Consider the following 25,759-nt stretch of genomic DNA (forward strand, 5'->3'; position numbering starts at 1 on the left):
CACCTAGTTTCCTTCAGATTTGCCCTAGGGTCATTATTCTTCATTTATCTTGTTTTGTACCCTTTTATTATAATAAATATTAGCTATGATTACCACTGTAAGTAGAGTCCTTTGAGTCTTTTAGCAAAAATGTAGAAATGGTCTTGGGGATCCTCAACACAAATTCCACTGTGGGGTCATGAAGCAAGAGAAAGAATAAACAATGATCAAGGACTGCAGGCATAATTGCTACAAAAGCACACCAATTCCAGTGGGCTTAATCAAAGTGATTCTCCCATTAGAATAAACAGAATTCATAAATTTAGATGTGAAATCCTGTATTTAAGGCTGATCTCTGTTAATATTAAGATAGGTGCTTTTATGCAAATAACTAATCATCTCAGAGCTTTGGTTTTTTATCTGTAATATGGGAAGAAAAATGCCTACTTCTTGGAATTATTTTTTTTTCTAATCCCAACACTTATTTGTAGAGTTCTCAAATCAAAGGTAAAAAATAATTATACATCACGATCGTTAGGAATACCAATTATTATTATTATTATTTTTTGAGACAGAGTTTCGCTCGTTACCCAGGCTGGAGTGCAATGGCGCGATCTTGGCTCACCGCAACCTCCGCCTACTGGATTCAGGCAATTCTCCTGCCTCAGCCTCCTGAGTAGCTGGGATTACAGGCACGCGCCACCATGCCCAGCTACTTTTTTTGTATTTTTAGTAGAGACGGGGTTTCACCATGTTGACCAGGATGGTCTTGATCTCTTGACCTCGTGATCCACCCGCCTCGGCCTCCCAAAGTGTTGGGATTACAGGCGTGAGCCACCGCGCCCGGCTAGGAATACCAATTACTTTACAACTGCCACTATGTGTTTCTTCTTCTGTGACACAATTGGCACAGATCCAGGCTTGCTGTGTTTAAGACAATTCACTTCCTTTCATCGACAAGCTTCTTTCATGATGTGCTGTTCCTGAATTTGGCTGTAGATAGATTTTGGTAGATGTCAATGACGAGCTATACATTTTATATGAGGATGATGCTGAAATTTTTCCCTTAATTTCTGTTTATAATCCTTGGCTGCTTTTTCTTGTGATGTTAGTACACCCAATTTTTCTGAAGCATTAGCTTTCCATAGGCGAATGTTCATTTCATCAGACCCACACGTAATATACTTGTTGTCAGAAGTCCATTTTACACAGATAACATGTTGTGTTCGCTTTGTGTGATATATCTCCCTGCTTCGACTTTTGTCCACAGGAAGGATTTGAATAGATTTATCAAAACTAGCAGACACAAACTCTTTCCCAGTAGGAGAATAATCCACATCGAGGAATGCAGATACATGATCCATATGGACCATTACAGGAGTGTCCAGTGCACACATACTAAAAGTATATAAATTAGAATCTTCATTTGCCACTACTAAAATGAAAGCTTCCATAGAGTTCTAACAGATTGTATTTGTTCTCATGTCTAAGATAACCTTTTTCAAAGGAGTAGCTTGTCTCCTATCATATAGTACTATATTCCTGTGAGACACACAATTTCCCAAAAGAAATGTCTCAATTGGGTTCAATTTAACACTATCCATACTGTCAAATTCCCAGGTCTTTTGAACATATAGGATTAGTTCTTTGTTCATCCCAAATGTCTACTTTGCTGTCCACATGTAGCAAAAACAGCTTCTTTCCAGGGAGAATCAATCCCAGTATACACTGTCTTTCCTAATATTGTCAGTAATGGTTCTTCCTCTTCTCCATAGCCTGGCCCATCCATTTTTCCACTGTTTCACAGTTTTGTCATCACCAACAGTGCAAAAAGAAGTTCCACAAAAGCGAGTGCATATTCCTCGTACAAAGCCTTCATGCGCTTTTATTGTACGGATACATTTCCGTTGAGTCAGGTTCCAAATTTTAACCTCTCCATCACATGCCCCGGAAAGGACAGTAGCCAGGTTCTTTGGATGTTTGCCAAGCAATTGACTCCATCTGGGTGACCATCCAGCGAGGCAAGGAATGGTTTTGCAAATACCCGTTCCAGGTTGGTAGCATTTAAAGCTCTTACATGTTCTCGTGGGACCTCAAAAGCATGTAAGGTAGGATCAGTTTCTTGGAGCTCTGTGTTAATCCAACTTGGTTTCGTGAACATAACTGTCTGGATTCCGGCTCAGCATCTTCACCTTTACCTTGGTTGCTCTTCCAGCCGAACTCCAGAAGTGCTTCGCTATGAGTTCTGACCACCGCCACCTCCTTCTGGGAGTTATTGTGAAGTTTAGTTGGAGCAATGTATTTAAATAACCCCAGGTCAGTAGCTAGCATAAATAATCACTCAGAAAATATGCAATTATTAATGCTAAGATTCTAAAACATTTTTCAATAAAGTATACCTATCAAGACATAATTCATTTAATATTATAATTTAAAATATTTCTTTAAGTTTAACCAACCACACCAACCCCCCTCAACACCCACATATTGACATGCTTTAAAAATAAATATACAAAAAGAACAGACAAATGCAGCTATTTTCCTGTCAGTTTGTGTAATTATAAAGCCAAATAACAACCAACAAACTCAGTAGCTTTTGTTCAGGTGCCAGCTATGTAGCTCTCACAAAATGAGACTTTAGCATTTTATTAATCATAAGACAGCACTAAATCTATGTCCCACCTGACAGTTTTAAACATGCAGTCAAATGGTGAGTTAATTAAGTGACAGTATCCGCGTTACTTAGGAAGACGAAGCAATAAACGGCCTCTGTGGCAGATTAAATGCCAGAATAAAATTGAGGTGTCTTTGATAAACCACTGGTGAGGTCGCTGGCTACTCTGCACTCCTAGAATCTGGACTACAGCCCCAGAGACGGTGAACACCTGCAGATCCAGCAATTACTAAAACATTTTTCAAGGTGTGGTATGCTCAAGCTGAAAGTCAAAGGTGATAATTTCCAATCAAGCTAATTGCCCTACATTTTGATGACTGACTCTGAAATGAACACTCCAAAATGTATTCCTCATCTTACAAATGAGAGAATTTAGATGAGATGGGTCATATTTTATATTAGTGTCAGGGTTTTAGGAGGCAACTCAGATTTCTCAGAAAAAAAGGAGGCGGAACAACTAGACTCTACTCCATCCACAGCCCCCACGCCCTACGAACAACTCCAGTGACAACCCATATAAACAACTCATTTCTCAACAAGAAGGAAGAAAGGAAGGAAAGAAGCCAGGAGGGAGGAAGACAGATAGAAATAATGGGCTGGAGAATCTAGTATTTACATCTGCCCAATTTCAACTTTCTATGAGTTCAGAGACTGGAGCCTTTTTTCCACTCTGCTGTGATAATCTTTCATACAAATGGCCAACATCTTCCTCAAGGAGACAGTAATCCAATCTTAAAACAATTATAATGAATGAAGAAAAAAGAGAAGATTGATTAGGACACAGAGAAATAGAGGAGCAAGGAAGAGGAGATAAAAATGTGTTGTTTCTGCAATTTTTTCTGAAAGTTACATGATATATGATATTTTAATTTATTCTATTTCAACGACATGTGAATCCCATGTAATTTACTCTTTGCAGCAACTCTGCACATTCTTTTTACTTTGATTTCACAAGTGAGTAAATTGAGCGATTAGAAAATTCAAGAAATATGCTAGGTCACAAAGCTAAGTGGCAAAACAGCAATTTGAATTTAGTATGCTCTGACTTGACAACCTGAATTCCTTTTACTTCACGAAAGATATTTTAGAGCGGTTATCTCCAAAAAAGAAGAATGGGGAGAAGAAAGTAAGAAGAATAATTTTAACATTTTATTCTTTATGCTTTACGTTATTTGAATAATATTTGGTAAAGATAATGTGTTACCATGTTATCCTTATAACTTAAGGAATAAAGAGGAAACAAAATTTTCTACTTACACCTATGAATCAGTCTGGCCAGGGACTGTCTAACAGGTTTTAAAACAAATTTCCTTAACAACAGGTTACAAGTCTTCCATTTTTGTATTCAACTCTATTATTAATCTGCTTCGCTAAATCCTGCCCTAAAGTGTTAACAGTGAATGTGGATTATGGACGGAAGAAATCCACTATTTTCATTCACAAATACTAAGCATCTAAACTCTGCCTCTTCTCTGTGCTCAACCTTTTTTTTTTTTTCCCCCAGGAGATGTGAGGTATTTGGTGCTTATTGGGTGACTTTTTTCTATAATGACATTTATGTTGATACATCTATAAATTATGTAAAAGCAGTTTTCTGCCCACCACTTTCCTCTAAAACAGGCATTTTCACAAAGACAAATCCTCCAATTTCTACTCATGATTGGAACTCAAAAAAGCAAAATTATTTTGCTCAAAATCATTGAGTTAGTAAGCAACAGAACTAACAGACCTTACTTTTAGGTCCTTAGGCTCAGAATTTCATACTGTACAGCTCATCAAAAAGCTAACGTGATTCCAGGTGAAAAAGAGGGGGATGACAAGCCATTAACTTCTCAAAGCCGCTTGAATTTAAAATCAGGATGAACTGATAAATCCTACTCTCAAGAAGCTGACCTGAGTAAAACATTTTACAATTATATTGTGGTTGCCTTAGTTGATTATCATGTCTAGTAACTGGAATGAAAACCTAACATTGGAAAAGCAATCTGTAAATATTGCCTTCTAGCAAGAAATTCAGCTTCACAAGTATAATGACGGCTGATAATTTTTTTCATATCTCACCCCTTTTGCCTACTTACAGTATTTAGAAGTAGGCATAGAATTGAACAATATATATATTTTTTCTTCATGCCACAGATTCTTAGTTGATGTGCTCAACAGTTCAATCACTTCCTAATGATACAGAAATGAATTACACATAGCCCATGGCCTCAAAGGGCTCACAGTCTACTGAAGGAGGCTGCCATAAAAAGCTTAATTGCCAACCAGCCAGTGGCTACATACAGTAGGAATCAATAAGCATTTGTGAATGTATCAAATGTGTTGATGAAGGTATGTGCTATGGGAGAATAAAAAAGGCATGGGACATTATCTAGGGCAGTGTCTCCCAAGTGGGTTCTGGACCCAGCCAAGTTTTACTGCATAAGTGTGGCTCATTTTCTGAGCCCCTTTCTTAGCTATGCTCTGCCATTCTGCTCTTTGGTCCCCAGTCTCCAGCATCCATTCTCTAACTGCTAAGATCTATATGGATAATTTTGACAGTTGTCCAAGCTTCAATGTGGTTTGAATTAGAAGAGCCTGAAATCCAGGTGTGGAGGTAGGAGGAAGAGCCTTTCTGCTCTTGCTCCTTAACATTCCTATTGCATTTGAATATTTAGCCTAGTAAGGGAACAGAAGTTATGTTGTTATTTCTATTAAGGCAGTAAAAATCTCCCACCCGCAGTGAGCCAAGTGAGAAATACTTGCAACTCCTATACCTAAGGCCAGTTCTTAAAAATCACACTCATGTTGCATTCTGGAGGCAAGCAAGGTAATCACTAAAAGCTTTGCTAAAGAATTATAGACTCAATTTGAGTCCATACAAATATAAAAGGAAGCACGCCATTTCAAAACCACGTCTGTAACTTACTGATCGCTTCTCTAGACTTCCAGTTGAACAAGGTAGCCAAAGCACATGTGTTTAGAGCTCTTCCCTCCTCCATCCAAACACTCACTGAAAGGAATATAGGAAGTATAATCAAAGCAGGACAAAGAGAACAAGGCAAGTCAAGGGAAGCTATTTTAACAGATGACAGGTTTCAACAAAATTGGACTGATAACAAGCATAAAATATCAGAGAAATGGCGAAACCTAAGCAGTGGCAAGCAAATTCATGATACTTAGGAAGCCTGTGAATTTGTGGTCCAATATCTCTGAAAGAAAGGCAAATGATAGGGCTGAAATGGGGTGGGGTTGAGGGTGCGGCTGTTAAAAATCTGGTTAAAGAACTGTTGAATAACCAGTTCTTCCCACTCTCTGAAATTGGCATATACCGTACCCACAATTGCCAGTCAAAGCGACTAGAGGATCTTCTCTGAAAGAATTAAAGAGTTTAGCTAAAGACCTATAGGTACTTACACATAGGGCTTCTGCAATAACATATCTGTTAGCCTACAGTAAGACTCACATCTCAACAAGTTTCTTCTGCACACAAGTGTTCTATCAACTATATAATTGTTCACTCTTAAATTGAATGGACAGCAAAAGAGTTCCAGATATTTGAGGAAAATGTCAAATATTGAAGCCGGAGACTACAATAGTCAAATAGTAAAAAGAATTCAGACAACAGGATGAAAAAAAATGGTAATTAATATATTCAGAGAGATAAGAGATTATCTACATCTAACCAGTAAAAAAGAATTTTATACTTTTTTAAAAACTTAGAAAATTTTCAGAAAGAAAAAAAGACAATATAAATTAAATATTTAATAAAGGCAGAAGACAGAACTGAGGAATCTCTCTAAAAATAATAGCCAAGAGACAAATGGGAGAGGAAATGGAAATGATAGTTAAGGAAATTAAAGAGTCAACCCAGCAAGTTCAACATTCAGTTCTCCAAAAAGAACTGTAAAAAACTATCAAGGAATAATCCAACAAGATTTTTCCTCAGAGGAAATACAACATACCCACAACCATCTGATCTTCGACAAACCTGACAAAAACAAGCAATGGGGAAAGGACTCCCTGTTTAATAAATGGTGTTGGGAAAACTGGCTAGCCATGTGCAGAAAGCAGAAACAGGACCCCTTCCTGACACCTTACACCAAAATTAACTCCAGATGGATTAAAGACTTAAACATCAGACCTAACACCATAAAAACCCTAGAAGAAAATCTAGGCAAAACCATTCAGGACATAGGTGTAGGCAAGGACTTCATGACCAAAACACCAAAAGCAATGGCAACAAAAGCCAAAATAGACAAATGGGACCTAATCAAACGCCACAGCTTCTGCAAGGCAAAAGAAACAGTCAGTAGAGTGAATCGGCAACCAACAGAATGGGAAAAAATTTTTGCAGCCTACCCATCTGACAAGGGGCTGATATCCAGAATTTACAAAGAACTAAAGCAGATCTACAAGAAAAAAAACAAACAAGCCCATTCAAAAATGGGCAAAGGATATGAACAGATACTTTACAAAAGAAGACATACGGGAGGCCAACAAACATATGAAAAAATGCTCATCATCACTGGTCATCAGAGAAATGCAAATCAAAACCACATTGAGATACCATCTCACACCAGTTAGAATGGAGATCATTAAAAAATCTGGAAACAACAGATGCTGGAGAGGATGTGGAGAAATAGGAACACTTTTACACTGTTGGTGGGAATGTAAATTAATTCAACCATTGTGGAAGACAGTGTGGCGATTCCTCAAGGACCTAAAAATAGAAATCCCATTTGACCCAGCAATCCCATTACTGGGTATATATCCAAAGGATTATAAATCATTCTACTACAAGGACACGTGCAAACGAATGTTCATTGCAGCACTGTTTACAATAGCAAAGACCTGGAACCAACCCAAATGCCCAACGATGATAGACTGGATAGGGAAAATGTGGTACATATACACCATGGAATATTATGCAGCCATCAAAAACGATGAGTTCACGTCCTTTGTAGGGACGTGGATGAACCTGGAAACCATCATTCTCAGCAAACTGACACAAGAGCAGAAAATCAAACACCGTATATTCTCACTCAGGCAGGTGTTGAACAATGAGAACACATGGACGCAGGGAGGGGAGCACTACACACTGGGGTCCGTTGGGGGGAAATGGGGGAGGGGCAGGGGAGTGGGGAGGTGGGAAGAGATAGCATGTGGAGAAATGACAGATACAGGTGAGGGGACGGAAGGCAGCAAACCACACTGCCATGTGTGTACCTATGCAACAATCTTGCATGTTCATCACATGTACCCCCAAACCTAAAATGCAATAAAAAAAAATAAAATTTAAAAAAAAAAAAAAAGATTTTTCCAAAGTAATGCACATGAGAACCACACCAAAGCATACCACCTAAAATTTCAGTACATTGGGATATTAATTTTCCAAAAAGTTTCTAAAATCATGAAGCAAGTCATACATAAGAGATAAATAATCATAGTGATGTAAGACTTGCAGACAGTCTACTGTTCTGCACTCTAATACCAAAAGCTACAAGTCAATGCCTTCAAAGGTCAGAAAATTGTATCTAAATTAGATTTCCAATCAACTATCAATCAAAAATGAGAGTTGACTAAAGATATTTTCAGATAATTATGTTTTTAAAATGACGTCTCAGCAAATTACTAGAGAATGAAAGGGTAAACCAGGAAAGAATACTTGGACTTTCAGAAGGGAGAGAAGCACCTCAAGAGAGATGAGTAAAATTTCTCGCATGATGGAAAAGGGGAGCCCCAGTGTGATATTTATTCAGTAGGCACAGGGACTCACGAGCCTTCTTAGGAATTAAGAGAGTTCCAAGGGGGAGACAAATGGAACTGATATATTATTTAATATCTTTGACCATATTTCATGGAATTTTACATTCTTACGTAATGTTGAAGAAAGAATTAATAATAGGTATATATAAAACCAGCAACTGAAGAGCTAAGATTATTCACTATGTTTTACAACAATTTCCTTATAAAATGGTTTAGCTGAGGATATGCTTACACTTTAGAATTCCGGAAACATCAATATAGAACAAAAAGACAAATAGATTAAACTTTTAAATAAAGAAGATGTTGACTGTCTCTTGGGAAAGGCATTAAGGTTTAGAGAGGGAATGTCAAGGATTACCAGGTTTACTTATTTTTTTTTTAAGACAATCTAGCTCTGTCACCCAGGTTGGAGTACAGTGGCACAATGTCCACTCACTGCAACCTCTAACTCCCGGGCTCAAGCCGTCCTACAATATCAGCCACCCAAACAGCTGGGACCACAGGTGCACACCACCATACTCAGATAATTTTTTTGTATTTTTAGTAGAGATGAGGTTTTGCCATGTTGTCCAGGCTGATCTCGAACTCCTGACCTCAAGCAATCTGCACCTCTGCCTCTTAAAGTGCTGGGATTACAGGCATGAGCCACCTCACACAGACAGAGAACTACCAGCTTTCTTAATGTGCCTTGTAGAAGTGTTTCATTTTCTAAACTATGAAATTGTATTATTTCAATTTAAAAAAGAATTTGTAAAGTGTTTCTCAGATACCTCATTTTCAATTTCACATTATAGTCACCAACATGTTTATTGGTACCTCCATATGCTGCACACCTTGGCCTATGTCCTCTGGAGAAGGATGCTGATCTATAACTTATTCCTTTTGTTGTGGTCATATTTTCCTGGTTCTTCATATATATAACAATTTTGAATTATGCCACGGCTTATTGTAATGCAGCTATTAACAATAATTTGTTTAGAAGGTAAAAATCTAATACAAATGGCCCAAGTACCATGATAAGAGGGGAACGCCTGGGCAGATTGGAATATCAGCCTAACTACAGAGTAAATGGAAGATCCTACCAGTGGAGGCTCTAGGAATCATAGTATAAATCCTTTAAAATCACACTGAAGATTTTAACCTGATTTGTGGCTTGTAAGATTTGTTTATTCAGCGTATTTTAGTGTTGATTTATTTTCCAGGCACCAGATTATGCTAGGGGGAAATAAAAATGAATAAAATTTGTTTGTCAACCATCAAAGTTGTACTTAAGATAGCTTGACGAGAGGGGGACATGGTAATGAAGTTAGTGGGAAATAAAATTCCAGGCAGAATGAATAACATTTTTAAAGACATTGCTGAAGAATGAAGCCTTGGCTGGAAAAGCCACGTCATATGGATATACGTTATTTCTAGTTTTAAAAATGAATTTTGTTTTTCAAAGCAATTTTAAACAGAAATATTTTATAATCAATCCACCAATGTAGAAAGCCAATGTAGGAATTAAGAGAGTTCCAAGGGGGAAACAAATCCTTTTTGTGGTATTGAATATTGAATATATATTCTCATATATTGAATATATAAGAATATTTTCCCAGATGCAGTGGCTTACGCCTGTAATCCCAGCACTTTGGGAGGCAGAGGCAGGCAGATCATCTGAGGTCAGGAGTTTGAGACCAGCCTGACCAACATGGAAAAACCCCGTCTCTACTAAAAATACAAAAGTAGCCGGGCATGGTGGTGCATGCGTGTTATCTCAACTACTCAGGAGGCTGGGGCAAGAGAATCACTTGGACCTTGAAGGCAGAGATTGCTGTGAGCCAAGAAGCCTGGGCAACAAGAGCAAACCTCTGTCTCAAAAAAAAACATTTTTTTTAACAATTATATCATCCAAGTATTTTAGCTTCCTTTTGCTCTAAGAAAGGTACTATTTTGAATAGTAACATGCATGGGTTACCCTTTTTAGAGGAACAATTTTACAGAAAAGGACATAATTTTCATTGGGAAGATCAAATTCTTCCCCTAACTGCCAATACCATCACAGAGAAAGAATATTCCTGAATATGAGTGTGGTAGCATTTCTGTGCTAATACTTTCCAGAGGGCATAATTCAGTTTTCAAGACATCTTCTTAGGACTCAAGGAGGTGGGGGCAATAAATGACCCATGGACTTCAAATCTGAATAGTGCATTTATATTCTCATCTGTCCACAAGCCAACACAAAGACTCCTGTCACCGAGGTCCTTCCTGCCAGAGATCAAATCCACATTTTGGAATGAACCACATTTATCTTTGTAAAATGGATAGAATCCTGCTCTGCTCTGCCAGCCTCCAGAGAACTTGGGCAATGTAGAAAGCTCACTTTCTGTATTTGAGAAGTCTCATGGTTGCATTCAAGAAAAGGGCAGAATTGTTTATAAGTAGAAATCCACAATTCAAATGGTAATCATTCTCATAATGCCAGACTATCAGAGTGATGCCTAACAATGTTTACCCTAATTAGAAGTATTTGAAAGGTAAGGATAGTTTGCAAATGAGTTATTCTACCTATGAGTCTGACTTGCCCTGCAAAGAGTGGAGGTTTAAAAAGATTCATCTTTGAACATGCTTCATTTATCCCTACTGCCAATATAAAACCCTAGCATTATCCAACCAGATATATAGTCACCCAAGGCAATAAGATAATGCAATTTCATTCAAGGGAATTCTGCCTCGCAGCTTGTTCCAAAAGAAGAGACACCGAAATATACTGTGAAGCGAGAAATGAAAGCCAAACTTGACCCTTCCATGCTAGGCGACTCTGCCCACAATGAGATGGAAGATCACTGCCAGAACTGCACAGGCAACCCCGATGTTCTGGACAAGAGACCAGTGGCAGGTGCAGGAGTCAGAGTTGCCCAGTAACAACACAGTTGAGTGCCAGATAGGCAGGGCTGCCCACAGCCAGCGAGATGAGCAATGTACCCGTGAGAAATGCCAGTGGGCAGTAAACAAAGAGACAGAATTCTGTCGACCAAAGAAGAGTCTTCATTCTGGCATGTTCACTTAAAAAAGCACATGAAAGGAAAGATTGAAACTGTTGAAGTGGACATGCCAGGAGCAGGATACCCAGATAGCTATACCAAGTAGGGATGAGCAATCGCCAGTCACCACTGTCCGATTACTCTGCCAAAGCAGAACTGTAAAACGAAACATTTAAAGCTAGAGTCAGGCAAATGGAAGAAAAAAGACAAGTAGATTCAAATCCAAAAGGAAAATCCCTCAAGAAGATCAAACAAGTAAAACTGAAGCAGGTAAAAATTTAAATACAGAATAAACAAAATTCAAATACAAAACAAATACTAAGAAATCAAAACAAAGTTTTTTTGCCAGTTGATTGTCTATATTCAGATGGAAGCAATCCTAGGAGATCTCATGACAGAGTCGATGGTCATAATTGGAAAAGGAAAAGAAATAGGTATTGGGGTATGGAGAGGAGGACACGGTTTAAACCCATACAACAAACAAAACGAATAATTAGCACATACAAATTGTGGGCTTTTTCCCTAAAAAAAATGTTGCTGTAGCACCATAGCAAGGCCACCTGGAGAGGACAACACATCAGTTTGTTTTTTCCATATTGTATTGTTTGTGTTTTCACACTAACTGGTGTTGAGAAATGGCAAGCTTTTATTTCTGTTGTCTTTCACAGTAATAGCAAAGGACATACACAGTACTCGGTATTATGAGGACGGGCATATCCTAGAAATCACATGGGTGAGAGAGAATGAAATTTTATAAAATGTTACTATATGATTATTCACAATTTACCTTTTCTATTTAGAAAGTATTTAAAAGTAAATTTAAGTGTAGATTTCTCACCAAAAAAACTTACTCAGTATTTCTTCTTAAAAATGCAAATTGAGGACTAAGGTATCTGCCTGAAAACTGAATGACAGTCCAACAGAAATTCACCTTAGGTGATTTAGATCAACCTTCAGCAAAACAAATACACAACTCAGTCTATGCATGACTCAACCTAAAACCAAAGACAAACAAGAAAAAAAAAATCACCATACGAAACCTAATAGAATTCAACATAAAAGGGCAAAGAAATATAATTAGATATCCTCAGCTCTTAGAGATTTTGTTTACTCTTGGTAACTAAATAAAACGGATTGACTTCCGATTCTGTGTACTGTGGTACGGTCCACACTACTGGACAATCTGTGGATTTAAAGTGAGTGTGGGGCTCATTGTTTCCATCCTTTTCCTTGATGGATTTCTGTACTTGATGATTTCTCAGTACATTCCCATTATTCCTGATCCTATGTCTGTTTTCCTCCTTTTGGCCTTTGGCTACTTAAACTTGGCTATTATTCCTCCTCTTCACCCACCAAAGCATCACTTCTTTCTTACAAACCCAGTACATGTAGTGAACTTACTGAAAATTTAGCCCAGGTGCGGTGGCTCACACCTGTAAGCCTCAGCACTTTGGGAGGTTAGCGTGGGTGGATCACAAGGTCAGTAGTTCAAGAGCAGCCTGGCCAAGACGGTGAACCCCCGTCTATACCAAAAATACAAAAATTAGCCAGGCAGGGTGCTGGGGACTTGTAATCCCAGCTACTCGAGAGGCTGAGGCAGGAGAATCACTTGAACCTGGGAGGCAGAGGTCACACTGGGCCAAGATTCTGCCACTGTACTCTGGCCTGGGTGACAGAGCAAAACTCCATTTCAAAAAAACAAAAGAAACAATGAAAATTTAAAGACATCACAGGGTGATAGACCAGAGCACAGAATAGCAAACAACATGAAATAAGTATCAGATAACACCGTAAACATTCCTTGGCCAGAGCTACCATAGTATTATGGCTTAAGAGTTGTACTTTTCATGAACATCCAGTCATTAGGGAATAGACCTATTCTCTGAAGTCATATCCCTGCTTCACATTTGATAAGCCATGCCACTTCTTCACAGAAATTAATCAAAATGATGTTACTTTATTATACAAGAGAATTCAGGTTTCAAACCTTTTTCACATTAGCCTTCCCAGAAAAGCACCTTTCATACACCCCAGGCTAAATAAGCCTTCTGGTGTTTTGTTTAAAAAGAAAAATGGCTGCTACAACACATCTCCACTCTTACTACAACTGAGATCAAACAGAACCTTAAAATTAGCTTTTCTTTACCTTGGGCCAAAGTAAATGCTTACCCAGAGTTTCCTTGCCCACCAATCAGGACTCAAATTTTAAACAATAGCCAGCTCCAGGAAGAACAATTTACGGGGTTACTCTAGAAAGTCTTTGGGGCTTGAGAATTTTTTTCTGACCATAAAATACAGAAAAGAGAAGACAAAAGAGGTCTTAAGTTTATTTTTGCTTTCTATATTTCAGAGGAACTACGGGGATGAAGAATGAGAAACACAGAAAATATGGGAGGAGAAAAGCCGTAAGAAGTCGCCCCAAACTTGGGGTAACTTGGTGTTATGAGATATAATTATTGCAAGATTCAGAGGAAATACATAGAATTGTATGAAGAAGAGACTGCATTCCGATGCTTCACCAATAAAAGGCCATTTGGGTGGATTATTTCTGGAGTGGAAAAGGGGAGCCGGCAGGGGTCATTTGCAAGGACTTTCGCCTCATTGACTTTTGCTTCCTCTAGGGTCCTTTTTGGCTGATCTGTCATCTATGGTTCAGTAGGAGAGGAGTTATTTTCTCTCTCTCCCTCTTCGCCTCATGGCTCTTGGCTCTTTAGGATGGTGTTTAGCTCAGACAACAGCTGGCTACTGTCAGTTTTGTGTGGGGTTATGAAATACAGCACTTCAGTGTTTATTTCAGAGATCTTTTCGAAAACACTTGTGTTTGGCTTCCACCTCTGACTGCCTGGACCTCTGTGTTTATTCATTACAGTGGGGAAAAAAAAAAAAAAAAAAGGAAAGAAAAAGACAAGAGGCTCTCTGTGACAATAAGAATACTCTTCAAAAGGCAGGCTGCCGTGTTTAGGGAAAAGAAATTGAGATAATGGAGAGGCTAATGCAATCTGCACCCTCCCTGTCTGGTGGTCTGGTGTCTGATGAGGATGTCTGAATGAGATCACATGGAAGCTTGAGCACCCTGATCTGTGCCCCTCACTCACTAGTTTTCCAGCTCAAGATTTTCAATGGTTCTACTGTTGGCCTCCTCGTTGGTTATTTCTTTCAGTTGGTCTAGATATTATTTCCTTGGAAACGGTCATTCAGGAAACCTCATCTCTTTTCTCTAGCCTTTTGTTGCTTCTGTCTCCATAAAGGAACCTTGAATGATAGAAAAATCTTTTAAGATTAAAGCCAGACATACATGAATTCAAACTGTAACTCTGGCAACTCAACCAACTATATGAACAGGGGGCCTCTATCCATTTGCAGACCCTCAATTTATTGCCTATCTGGCATTTTCATTCAGATACAGCAGAAAAGAAGTTAAAAAAAGAAGACGTTTTTCAAGGGCAAAGAGAAATTTTAAATTAGATGAGAAGAAAATCATCGACCACCCTACATTTATATATCTAGGTTTTCAACAGACTGAGTCATGGCTTGCCATGATTCCAGCTTGTAATAGCTTGAATAGTAAAGAATTTCCAAGCCAGTCACTTAGCAGAGATTCAATAAAGACTTGAGAAGCTGGGAGGTTTGGAATGAATCCAGCCTTTAAAATCAGAGAGCCCTAACTCTAGCTCTGCTACTTGCTGGTTGTGTGATTTAAGGAGATTGTTTGACCTCTTTTGCTCTACTTTTTCCTCTAAAAAACAGTATTTATAATGTTCACCTCTTAAAAGTGTCATAAAAATTAAACAGGATGAATTGTATGAAGTGGTAATTCCAGCATAAAATAAGCATTCAATAATTATTAGTTCCCTCACATCAACCAACTATAATTTCACAAGGATTTCTGGCCAGGAAGGTAGCCTCAGGACCTAGGTGGAAAAATTGAGTATCTTTTAACTGACCAATCCTAAAGCAACGTACATCAAATTTTATGTCACAATTTGCAATCCACACCAAGCTGCTTTTCTGTCAGGGAACCAAGAAGGACCCAAAATGCACAGAAAACATACAAAAGGAATCCCATAATTGACACAGTCTGTCTAATCAGAAACCCTTTTCTTATTTCAAAGACAAAAGTCTACCTAAAAGGACCAAAGTGAGATTGATGCAGCCATGGGCGAATTTGCAATAGCGTGATCAGGATTCCTACGTGTCTCTCTCTCTCTCTCTCTCTCTCTCTCTCTCTCTCTCTCTCTCTCTCCTCTCTCTATGCATTTTGCCTTTAATTTTCTCCATTTCTTCTTTGGACGACAGGGACATTTGGGGAGAAGATATTTTTTATAATTTTCATCAAAAAATGCCATCTGGAGTCAAAGGTATTGCATCAGAATTGAAAAAAAGAAATTGTTTCCTAGTGTCCTTTCTACTCTTTGCAAAGGACAGTTTCACAAACCCTGGGACTGGGCGAGCGTTCTCATTGTTTTGCAAATACACACTGCCCTCTGTTGGTAAAGTGATGCACTTCCACCCTGCTAAAAGCGCAGAAAAGACCCACCTCAACAACTACAGCTCTTAAATAAAATTGGTGGAAAATGGTAAATTTTCTGTCTTAAGCTTTCAGGGACCCACTTTATCCTAGTCAGTACAGAAGAAAATAAATTAATAACAAGATACCCACACAAAATCTAATGCTACAAAGCTTATTCCAGATATAATCTGTGTGGGAGATTATTTTAAAAGGAAACAAAAGACACACATTTTGTGGAAACAAAAGGGTTTTAATTTAAAACTTTTTTGTTTGTAGTTCTAGCCCTCATTATGATTGACAAGAGTAGCTGAGGCAGCTCACTGACTTCCTTCCTCTAAGACTGAAAATGGTCACTTCTAACTTGCAAAGAAACTAAAAATATCCTGCTTAGCCTTTGGCTTTGAGAACTAAAATGCTCCTGTCTGGAGTGTAAAAGCATGGAAAAATGAGATTCGTATGTGCTATAATGCTTTCTAATGCTTCCACTCCAGTTCCTTAAGTATAATGATTTTTAAATCATAGTTTAAGTTCTTAATTCCAAGTAGTACTATTAAGCAAAACCGAAAACACCCGGATATTTAGTTCCAACCTCAGGCTCTTGCCAACTCCAAGAAGCCAGGAGAAATACATATTTTCAAACACAAAAAAAAGAATTGAAAAAATTATATAACCAAATAGTAAAGAAACAATGTTAACATATTGGTTAATAAGTGACAGTATTTGGTAAACAAAGATAAGATTAAAATGAAATAGAATACATACAGATATTATTCAGATACTCAAAGAAGCTGATGTGGAATCTTCAAGGGAAACACAAAAGAATCTCTCTGGAGAATGAATTTTCAGCGATGTTAAAATCCTTAGTGAGCAATCTGACTGCAGTCATAGACTCAATTTTAAAATAAACTCACAGCATGCTTTTTATTATACTGTATATGTAATGGTAATGTGAATGTCTCCTCAGTTTGTTCAATTGCTTTGACTCCAGGAAGAGAAAACCAGATTTCCAAATTAGAGAAGAGCCTTCAACAGTGATGCATTTGTAGCCACTGAGTTATAGTATCTTTTTATAATTCTAAACAAATAAATCCACTGGAAATCTCAACAACTGGAATTGAGAAACTATTTACATTAAAAATGTAATCCGATAATTCATCTTATAAACAGATTCACAATAGCCCCACCTGCTCTACAGATAACCAAGGATATTCTCTAATAAATAGCTCCCCTGTTCCCAGGAAGGAGTCTGAACAAATCACTAAGTCAAACCCTGTCCCTGGTAAGTCTGTTCCAGGCGGAAGAGAGGTAAATGACTGCCAGTGGGCAGTTGACCCAAGAAGAGGAGCAAGACTCAACTGAGCATATCCAGGTTCTCCTTCTTGAATTAACTAATCAAATAAGTAACTCTAGGGCCAGAGGTATAAAGTGCAGAGAGGCCAAGGGTAGGTTTAAAAATATTTCCACATGGAAATCAGAGAAATGGGAAATGTTCCACTCTGCAATTTGCTAGTTTTGTCCTCTTATACCATTCAGGTTTAACTGTTAAATCTACAGCAAACCAGGGTTGTGTTTAGCCTCCAAAAGGAGGTGATTATGTTTTATCACTTCTATGAAGCTGTTCTCTCAATGCCAGCCCCAGCCCTTTAGGGTTTTCTCTCACAGCCACTGGTGAGCAGCTCAAATTTTTTTCAAAGTAGGCTCTGGACCACATCATTAATTAAATCAACTCCAAGACTACTTTATATATATAGGTTGAAAATTCGATTTATATTGATTTACCTATCTCTAATTTTGTCCAGCTATATTATCCTCATTGCATATCAGAAAATCTGCAATTAGTTCAAATGACAATAATAAGATAAAATTCATAAGAAATGCAAACAACATAGAGATCCCCAAATGTGAATTAACCACTCCCTATTACAAAATCTCCAGGGAGAAATCAAAGTGAAAAAATTAAATCTGCTTACAAGTATTTTGCTATTAGAAGTGAAAAATTCTTAGACTAAATTAGCATCTTCCAATGACACTCTCCAATCTTGTATTCTGCTTACTTGAGCTAAGGTTTTTCAAAGGCTAGATAAAGATTCTTTGAGCAGCTTTAGTTTGGACTGTTAAAGTAATGTCTGTGGGTTTCTGGAGACATTGAATTAATTCAACTCTCAGAATCTCTTCTTTTAAAAGTCCACGGAGTTGTCAGAACACAGAAGATATTGTAGTGTTGGCCTTCTACCCACCATTTTTACAAGTCACAGTGATACCTATTCCCAAAAACTTCACAATTGCCTTTCCATAATGCAGTACTATTACCAAAGACCATGGCAGAAACTCAATGGGATCCAAAGGAACGAGGACAGATGGATAAAATCTTGGCTCAGCTTCACCTGGTTGTTAGTCATTCAATGTCAATTTTTCAGAATCCTTAGCCTGTGAACTTTAATCCAAAAATCATTTCTTTTAGAGATGAATTTTGGCATTATTCCATTTACAGTATTGGAGACAGGAGTTTATGCATCCTTTTACCCCTCAAAGGGAGGCTTTGTTACAAAATTTAGAAATCTACAATCATGGCAGCCCTACTCACCAGGTCTTATCTTGTTTGTCTTTACCATGGAGTTTATTAAAACCTTAATTTCCATCGTCCATAGTTCCAACTATGGGTTCTTTCTAGTGATGCAGCACCCACATGAGCAGGTCCCTGCTCCCACCAAAACTTTCCTTACTTCAGAAATGAGCCTCCTGAGAAAGATTCCTCTGTTCTAAGTAATTCACCAATCCAGAGCCAACCTAAGGCCACCTACGGGAGGTGCCTCTTGAGATGGGAAAGCCACGTAAATGTAAGCATAGTCCCTCTATTTTTCTCCTTAACCCTGAATACAGAATAGAATTTGGGGCCACCCATCAATCCCCTCCCAGGGCCTGGCACTAACAATTTAAATCTTGAAACATCCTCGTGCTTGGAGGTCCCTACAGAAGCTACATAGGTGCCTTTCAGTTTCAAAACAGCAAATATGGTTCTGTTTACCAATAGCTAAAACACTTGAAAGCTCTCTTGTCCTATGGTATTTTTGCTTCAGCCCTAGCTATAGCTCCATTCTGAAATCTTCCCTTACTAAGACCCTGTGACCCATGCTTTGGCTTCTTTGCCTGCATAAAGAGATCACATCTGCTTACTCTAATCCTCACCTCTGCTGTGCCTATTCACTAAGTCCTCCACAGCCCATTGGCCCCCAGCAAGGATCTGCCTGGTCTTTCCCAGTCCATTCACAGCCATTCACATAGCTCTCAAATGGACCCTCTGTACACCTTGGCCAGAGCCACGTACTTTTATTGTAGCCGCTTACTTATAGTCAATCACCAAGGTCAGAACACCATGTGACTGGTTTAAAGCCTCTGGCCCAGGCCACAGCAGTTAAAAGCAAACAACATAACTATAAAACTCTCCCTGGCCTCATATAAGCCTCTGCAAACTGCCAAGGTCACAATGGCCTGCCTCACCAAAAACCTTCCTAGAGTCTATTTTGCTCCCCTAATTTCAGGTTTCTTATTTTTTTTCTTTGTTCCAGTCACTGCACCAAATGCTGGAGTCTTCAAGAGATCCCCAATAAAGTACACACCTCTTCTTACCCAGGTTCTGAGCAAATTGAGAAATAACACCAAGGACTGACAAACAGGAAGCTCAAATCATTATCACCTTCATTATTGATAAAGACCAAGTTGAAGAATATAGCTCAGCCTGAGTGTCTATAGTTTTCCCACTATCGACTCTCAGAATCATAGAGCTTTTATCCATCCAGATACAGGAGTCCTGGTTTTCTCTGCCCCCAAGCATCACCAAATTTTTCTTCCCATATGTACCAATCATGTGAGTGATTCTCTCTCTCCAGAGGCACAGTGAGTGAAGAATAAGAATAGAACTTGTGTAGAAAAGAATTTCATTTTCATGAAAATTAGAGAAATGGGGAGGACGACGTAGGTTGGTGACACTTGATACAATGTGCAAAGCTGCTGGTTACTGATGCGACCCTCTTGACCCTAAGGTATCTCAGTGAGTCAGTCCTTGTCTCATTGATTCTTAGATCTTCAGTGCTCACAACTACGCTTGACATTTTCCTATCAATCTATGCCTCACCTCTAGAAAGATTTATGGTGGCATTAGGGTCTGGAAAATAACCCATAAAACAACTGGATTTAAAGAAAAATGAAAATAAGAAAGATCAACTTATAGAAAATAATGATATATAAAAATATGACCTCCTAATGAAATTGTTTTTAGCTTCTGGCATTTGATTCAAAAAGAAAACATAGATATCTACACCCTTACTACTCAATAGGACTTAGCATCACTGGAAGCTTGCAGGTACAATCTCTTCATGTACCTAAAAACAATAGCTGGAAATATTAGTATTTGGAAAACAGCACTAATAACTATCTAAGTTTGTATTTGTGAAAATGCGGCACAAAATAATAATGACAGATGAATAAGAACAAGAAGTGGACAAAAGCAAAAGTAAAAGAAAAATACAGGAGAGAGAGAAAAAGAGAGAGAGAGAGATAAAAAAGAGAGGAAGAGAGATTGAAGATGTAAGCAGAGCCCAGATTATGCTGGAGCTTTGGAGATCATGCTACAGACTTTGGACTTGATCCAGAGGACAATGGAAAGCCATTAAAAGTTTTGTTTGCTGTTTCTGTAGTTGCAAGGAATAATATACCACTTTGCCTGCTCTAGAACATGATAGAGTTGAATCTGGTGTTTTGTGTGTAGAACACAAGTCTCCCAATCAGGGCATTTTTGAAAGTGCAAGAAAATGCTTAAAGTTATTTCACGACAACAGACAACAACCTGGACTGTCCTCAGAAAATCAGGACTCAACAGTCATTATGAATCACCAAGTCCTATGACCCTTTGTGCCCCTTTCTGTCAGCCAGCACTGTCACTGTACCCTACTGCCCAAGAGTCCACATTCTCCTCAGCACAGTGAAGCAGTGAGAGCCAGTCTAAAGAGTTAGTCAAACAGTTTTCTTTCATTTCCTAATTCCGTGGACACATAAGCCCATAAAAATAGACAGCTTGATTTTATAAAACTCTCACTTTGCCACAACTGCTCAGTGTTAACCCCCTTCACCTTCATTCCATCCAAGTAGAAGAAAGTTTTAAAGCAAGCTTAATGTATGGATTTAATAATTTTTGAAACATGAAAATGCTTTGGAATAACAACACATAATAATGGGAATGATTTCTCCTTGACTGTTATTTTCAGATTAAGGTTTGTCTTGATTCATCCTTAAAGACTTCCTCTCAGTGTGTTTTTGTCCACTTAAGCCGCCAGTCCCACTTACCACCCACCAGGATCAGACATGAGTGAGATTTTTTAAATATAATTTGATGTTGAAAATTTCAAATAAGTCATTCGAAATCAAATATCAAATCCTGCTAAATTTTTATTACATGTGAATAATAAACACACTGTAAGACCTTCTACATATAGTTTTTCAAACTGTCATGGAAAAATTTTCCTAATAAATGATGCAGCAATGATTAAAAGTTATGTCATGAAACTCCATAAAGAGTATCATCTGAATACTGTACATAAAATGTAAAGTACATATATAATATATAACGTATTTATTTAGGTATGCAAAAAATCAACAATGGCAAAAACTAACAATGTCGAGATTCTGATTGATTTTGATTTTCTGCTTTTTTGAGTGTTTAAAAGAATTGTCTGTATCAGCAGAATTACTTTTAAGGAAGCTGGTACTTCTAAAGTTTAATGCACATACAAATCAACTTGTCAACTTATTAAAATGCAAAAGCTGATTCATTAGTCTAGGGTAGGACCTGAGATTCTGCAGTTCTAAAAAACTCCCCGGCGATGCCAAAGTTGCCAATCCAAGGACCACACATTGAGGGTCAAGGCCATAGGACTCCAGCTGTCCAACATGGTTGCAGGTTGCGTCTTACTCTCATTTGGAGAGTTTTTACAAGCACTGATGTGTGGGTCCCACTGCCAGAGATTTCAGTTTTATTGGTCTGGGCTGAGTATCAGGAATTGTAAAACTTCTCAGGTGATACTAATGTGCTGCAGAAGTTTACATTCCAAAATGTCTGATTCTATATATATACCATTTTATCGTGAGTGGTTCCTGTTTACCTTTATGTTGTATGTGATAGGACATTTGCCTTTGTGTTACTTACTTTAGATGTGTATATTGTTTCAACCATTGCTCCTGAGTCTTCCAAAAATAAGAAAGCAAAATCATCACTCATAGCTCCATCTCTAAAACTCCCTCTTTAGAGGAAAATCTTGCAGTGAACAGTGTATTCACTGGAAGCTAAACTCAACACTGCATGGGAACGGGCCACATTGTCAAAAAAGACATGTTGTACATCATAAATGCAAAAAGGTCTATCTACTTTTCAGTTGATATCCAGCTTTTACTCATCTTAGAATCAGCAAATAGTTTCTTTTTCTTGGTATGTTCTGGTCTTGTGCCAGCCACTTAATCTTTCTAAGTTCCATGGATGAAATGAAGGGATACCATCAAATGATTCCCACATTTCCTTTAATTCTAAAATTCTAAGTTTCTATCTTTTTCCTCTGTCCATTCTTCTTACTACTCATTGTCACCGTCAATGTCAACATCATCATCTCAAATACTCCCCAGTAGAGTAGGGCTTGTCCAACTTAAGTATCTATCAAAACATTCAGTAAGGATTGCCCAGAAAGCACATTGCCTAAGGAATATTAATTATTACACGTGTGTTTTTAGAAAACTCTGCCTGATCACGTCACAGATCAGTCTATTTAGAGGAAAGTTTCTTTGCCTGTTGCTAAATGCATGCAATTTGAAACCAACAAGAAGCTACAGGATTGCTACCCTTCTTCAAAGGAAAACAGGCTGAGATGAAGTAACATTCCCCACAATTTGATAAACTACTCATTGCACAGCAGGCTTGAGCTATAGAAACCATAAGCAAACAAAGTAACTCACAAACAAAATCAATTCTACAGCACTGTATGTTAACCTGCTCACACTATACAGTCATAAATTACCTCAGAAAATTAGAAATTATATCCAAGATCTGACACAGTCCTTTTTGAGGTGTATTATTCAGACCCTTTAGACACGGATTACCTGACTCTAAAGCTTTCCAAGTAAGAACATTATGACTAAATTTTTATCTTCTAAATTTTACTATTATGTAGATGATAAATACAGGAGAAATTATATATTATTAGATATTGGCAAATCTATTATCCTTATTTCCTTCATAGAACATATCATGGAGAGGAAATTCTAAGTGCCAGTAATTTCACACAATTCTTGTGTGAACTATTTCCTTTGTGTTGACATGTAGAATGTATTTGCAAACAGGTGCACACACATATTTACAGTCATACACATGTAGATACGTGCATGAATTGAAAACACATACGCATGCATGTTCATGCACATATTGTCCTTCTAAGAAACTCTTTAAGGGCTGAAAATAAGATAATCATATGTCTTGCTTCCGTTTTCTCTAGCAGTGTGTGCCTTTGCATATTTCAAGGTTTCCCCAGGAAGATGCAGAAAGTGTAAGTCACACCCTCCGGCACTGAGTCAGCATCAATCTGACAACTGCTACTTTATTTGCACCGGAACCCCTTCTATGCCATGCTCGGTATTCTCCAAACCCGTTTTAAGATCAGTGTTATTAATATTCCATATTAGGCCATTGTAATCGCCACTGTTTTCTTTCATAGAAAATGCTTTTAAAAATAGCATGAAATTCTCAAAATGGTTTAGATGAAAGAAAAAAAAATGAAGTAGTGTGGAAATGGCTTAAGTCTATTTTTTTTTAAAGGAGGATATTAAAATGTTTACCCTGAAGCTTATCAAATGTTTTGGAGATTCTTTGTACCTCTATCCCGTAGTTATAAATTTGAGTACTCCATGCTGCTTCCACCATGGGCATATTTTCAGCAACTTTATATGAAGAAGAGGGATTTTTGGGTTGCGTTGTCATGGTAACCTATATTCAAGTTGAAAAGCTTTATTGAATGTTTTGGGTATTTCTCCATTGCAGCCTTCATTTAATAGATTTTGATGTTCAAATGTTTAAATATACTACTTCATCTTTGATAGTGTTGTTTGGCCATATATATACACACATACACATATATATAATACACATGCACATATATGTTTTATATGTATGTACATATACACATGTATTGTTTAAATGTTTATATACTAACAGGAAAGAAAATTGATAAATATGATTTTTATTTCTTTTCCTCTAACCCTTTTGGCACCTAAGATTTTTCACTTGTGAAAAGCAAAAGAAGATATATAGATACAGATTCAGATATAGAGAAAATAGATGGTCTCTTATTTCTATCTCATAATAGTACCACAATATATTTCTAAAAGTACTGTTGCTTTTCCCACACTTCCATCTTTATTCAAAAGGGCGGAGATGCTACAAGGGTAGGGGACAACAGGGCTCAGAGGGGATCAATAAGTGCTATCAGAAAAGCACAGTTGCCCCTATGTGTCCCTTTTACAAAAACTTGCTACAACCCCGCATTCCCGGAAACACTTTCCTAAGGAATGCATGTGTCCCATCAAGGGTGAATTAGAGTTTCAAGGTAAAAAGAACTCTGTTATTAAATACATTAGGATGATGCTGAATTAGATAAAGGATTTAATATTCTTCTGAGTATTGTCGTGTCTTTGAAAGATCAAATAGTCATACCCAAATATTTTGACAAAGAACGGTGGGTCACCTACAGAGCACACTTTGGCAAATGCCGCTTTCTAGCATATTTCTAACAGGTTTCTACCATTCCAAACGTGAGTAGGATCAGAAGAAGATTCCAGAATGGGTCAGCAAAATGATACTTAAATCACATTTTGCCCTTCGTCATATACTTGAAGACCTAAGTCTTTTAAAACAAAATTTGAGCTCATGTGCGGAAAATTAGGGACCCCTTAGCAACAAGTCCTTAATAAGCTAGACAATCACCTCTAAGCATGTACTTTCAGGAAACTGTAGCAGCAACTGCGAAAGGTCTCCAAGAGAGAATTTCCCCTAAAATTCTGCCCTGAGAGTGATTCAAAGGAAACAAACTAATTAACTGCAGGGTAGGATATATATGAGAGGAAAATTGGAGGGCCTCCCTCCTATGAATGCTGCTATTTTCCCTACTCACATACTTTAAACTGTAATTTAAGTCTTTTATTATCCAGTACAGTAACTACAGTAATGGGAGCCTAGAGAATAATTTTCAATCAAATATAATTTTCTTTGAAATTTTGAAGAAAAAAACTACTTCATTACTAAGGCTGATGCTTATGGCTTTTGGACTATGATTCATGGAGACAGCCTTTCCAGTCTTGTGCAAAACTCTGAGAAATCACTCCTTGCATTATTTCAATATACAGTTTAAAAACATGCTTTGAACTTCTTACTCTGTATTGAAACCCTTTAATAAGGGCAAGTTTGTTATGGTGATAATGAATATTATTTAATACTGATCACATCTAACCCTAAAATAGTTTTTGCACAGCGGGGCTATTTTTGAAGTACAATCCCAAGTAAAAACCATAAACTGGGGTGTTGGTGATTCTTATCAGAGAAAACAACTACTGTCATATTTATTTACACCAAAAATTGTTAGCCACAGGGAATCTCCCCACTTCATCATCCAGTTCTCAACCAGCATCTTTCTGGCAGTTACAAGACATAATTCCAGGAATGAGTAGGAATGTTGCTGAAGGAAGAGGCAGAGTGGATACTGTCCGTCTTACCATGCCATTTTCACACCGAAGCAC

General features: G+C 37.8%; 1 pseudogene; it reads right to left on the reverse strand.

Moving 5' to 3' along the window:
• Positions 1 to 823: 823 nt before the first annotated feature.
• Positions 824 to 23,948, reverse strand: LOC101050293 (DDB1- and CUL4-associated factor 13 pseudogene; annotated as a pseudogene).
• Between the last annotated feature and the right edge of the window lie 1,811 nt (positions 23,949 to 25,759).

Source organism: Saimiri boliviensis, chromosome 2 (assembly GCF_048565385.1).
Source record: "Saimiri boliviensis isolate mSaiBol1 chromosome 2, mSaiBol1.pri, whole genome shotgun sequence".
Lineage (NCBI taxonomy): Eukaryota > Metazoa > Chordata > Mammalia > Primates > Cebidae > Saimiri > Saimiri boliviensis.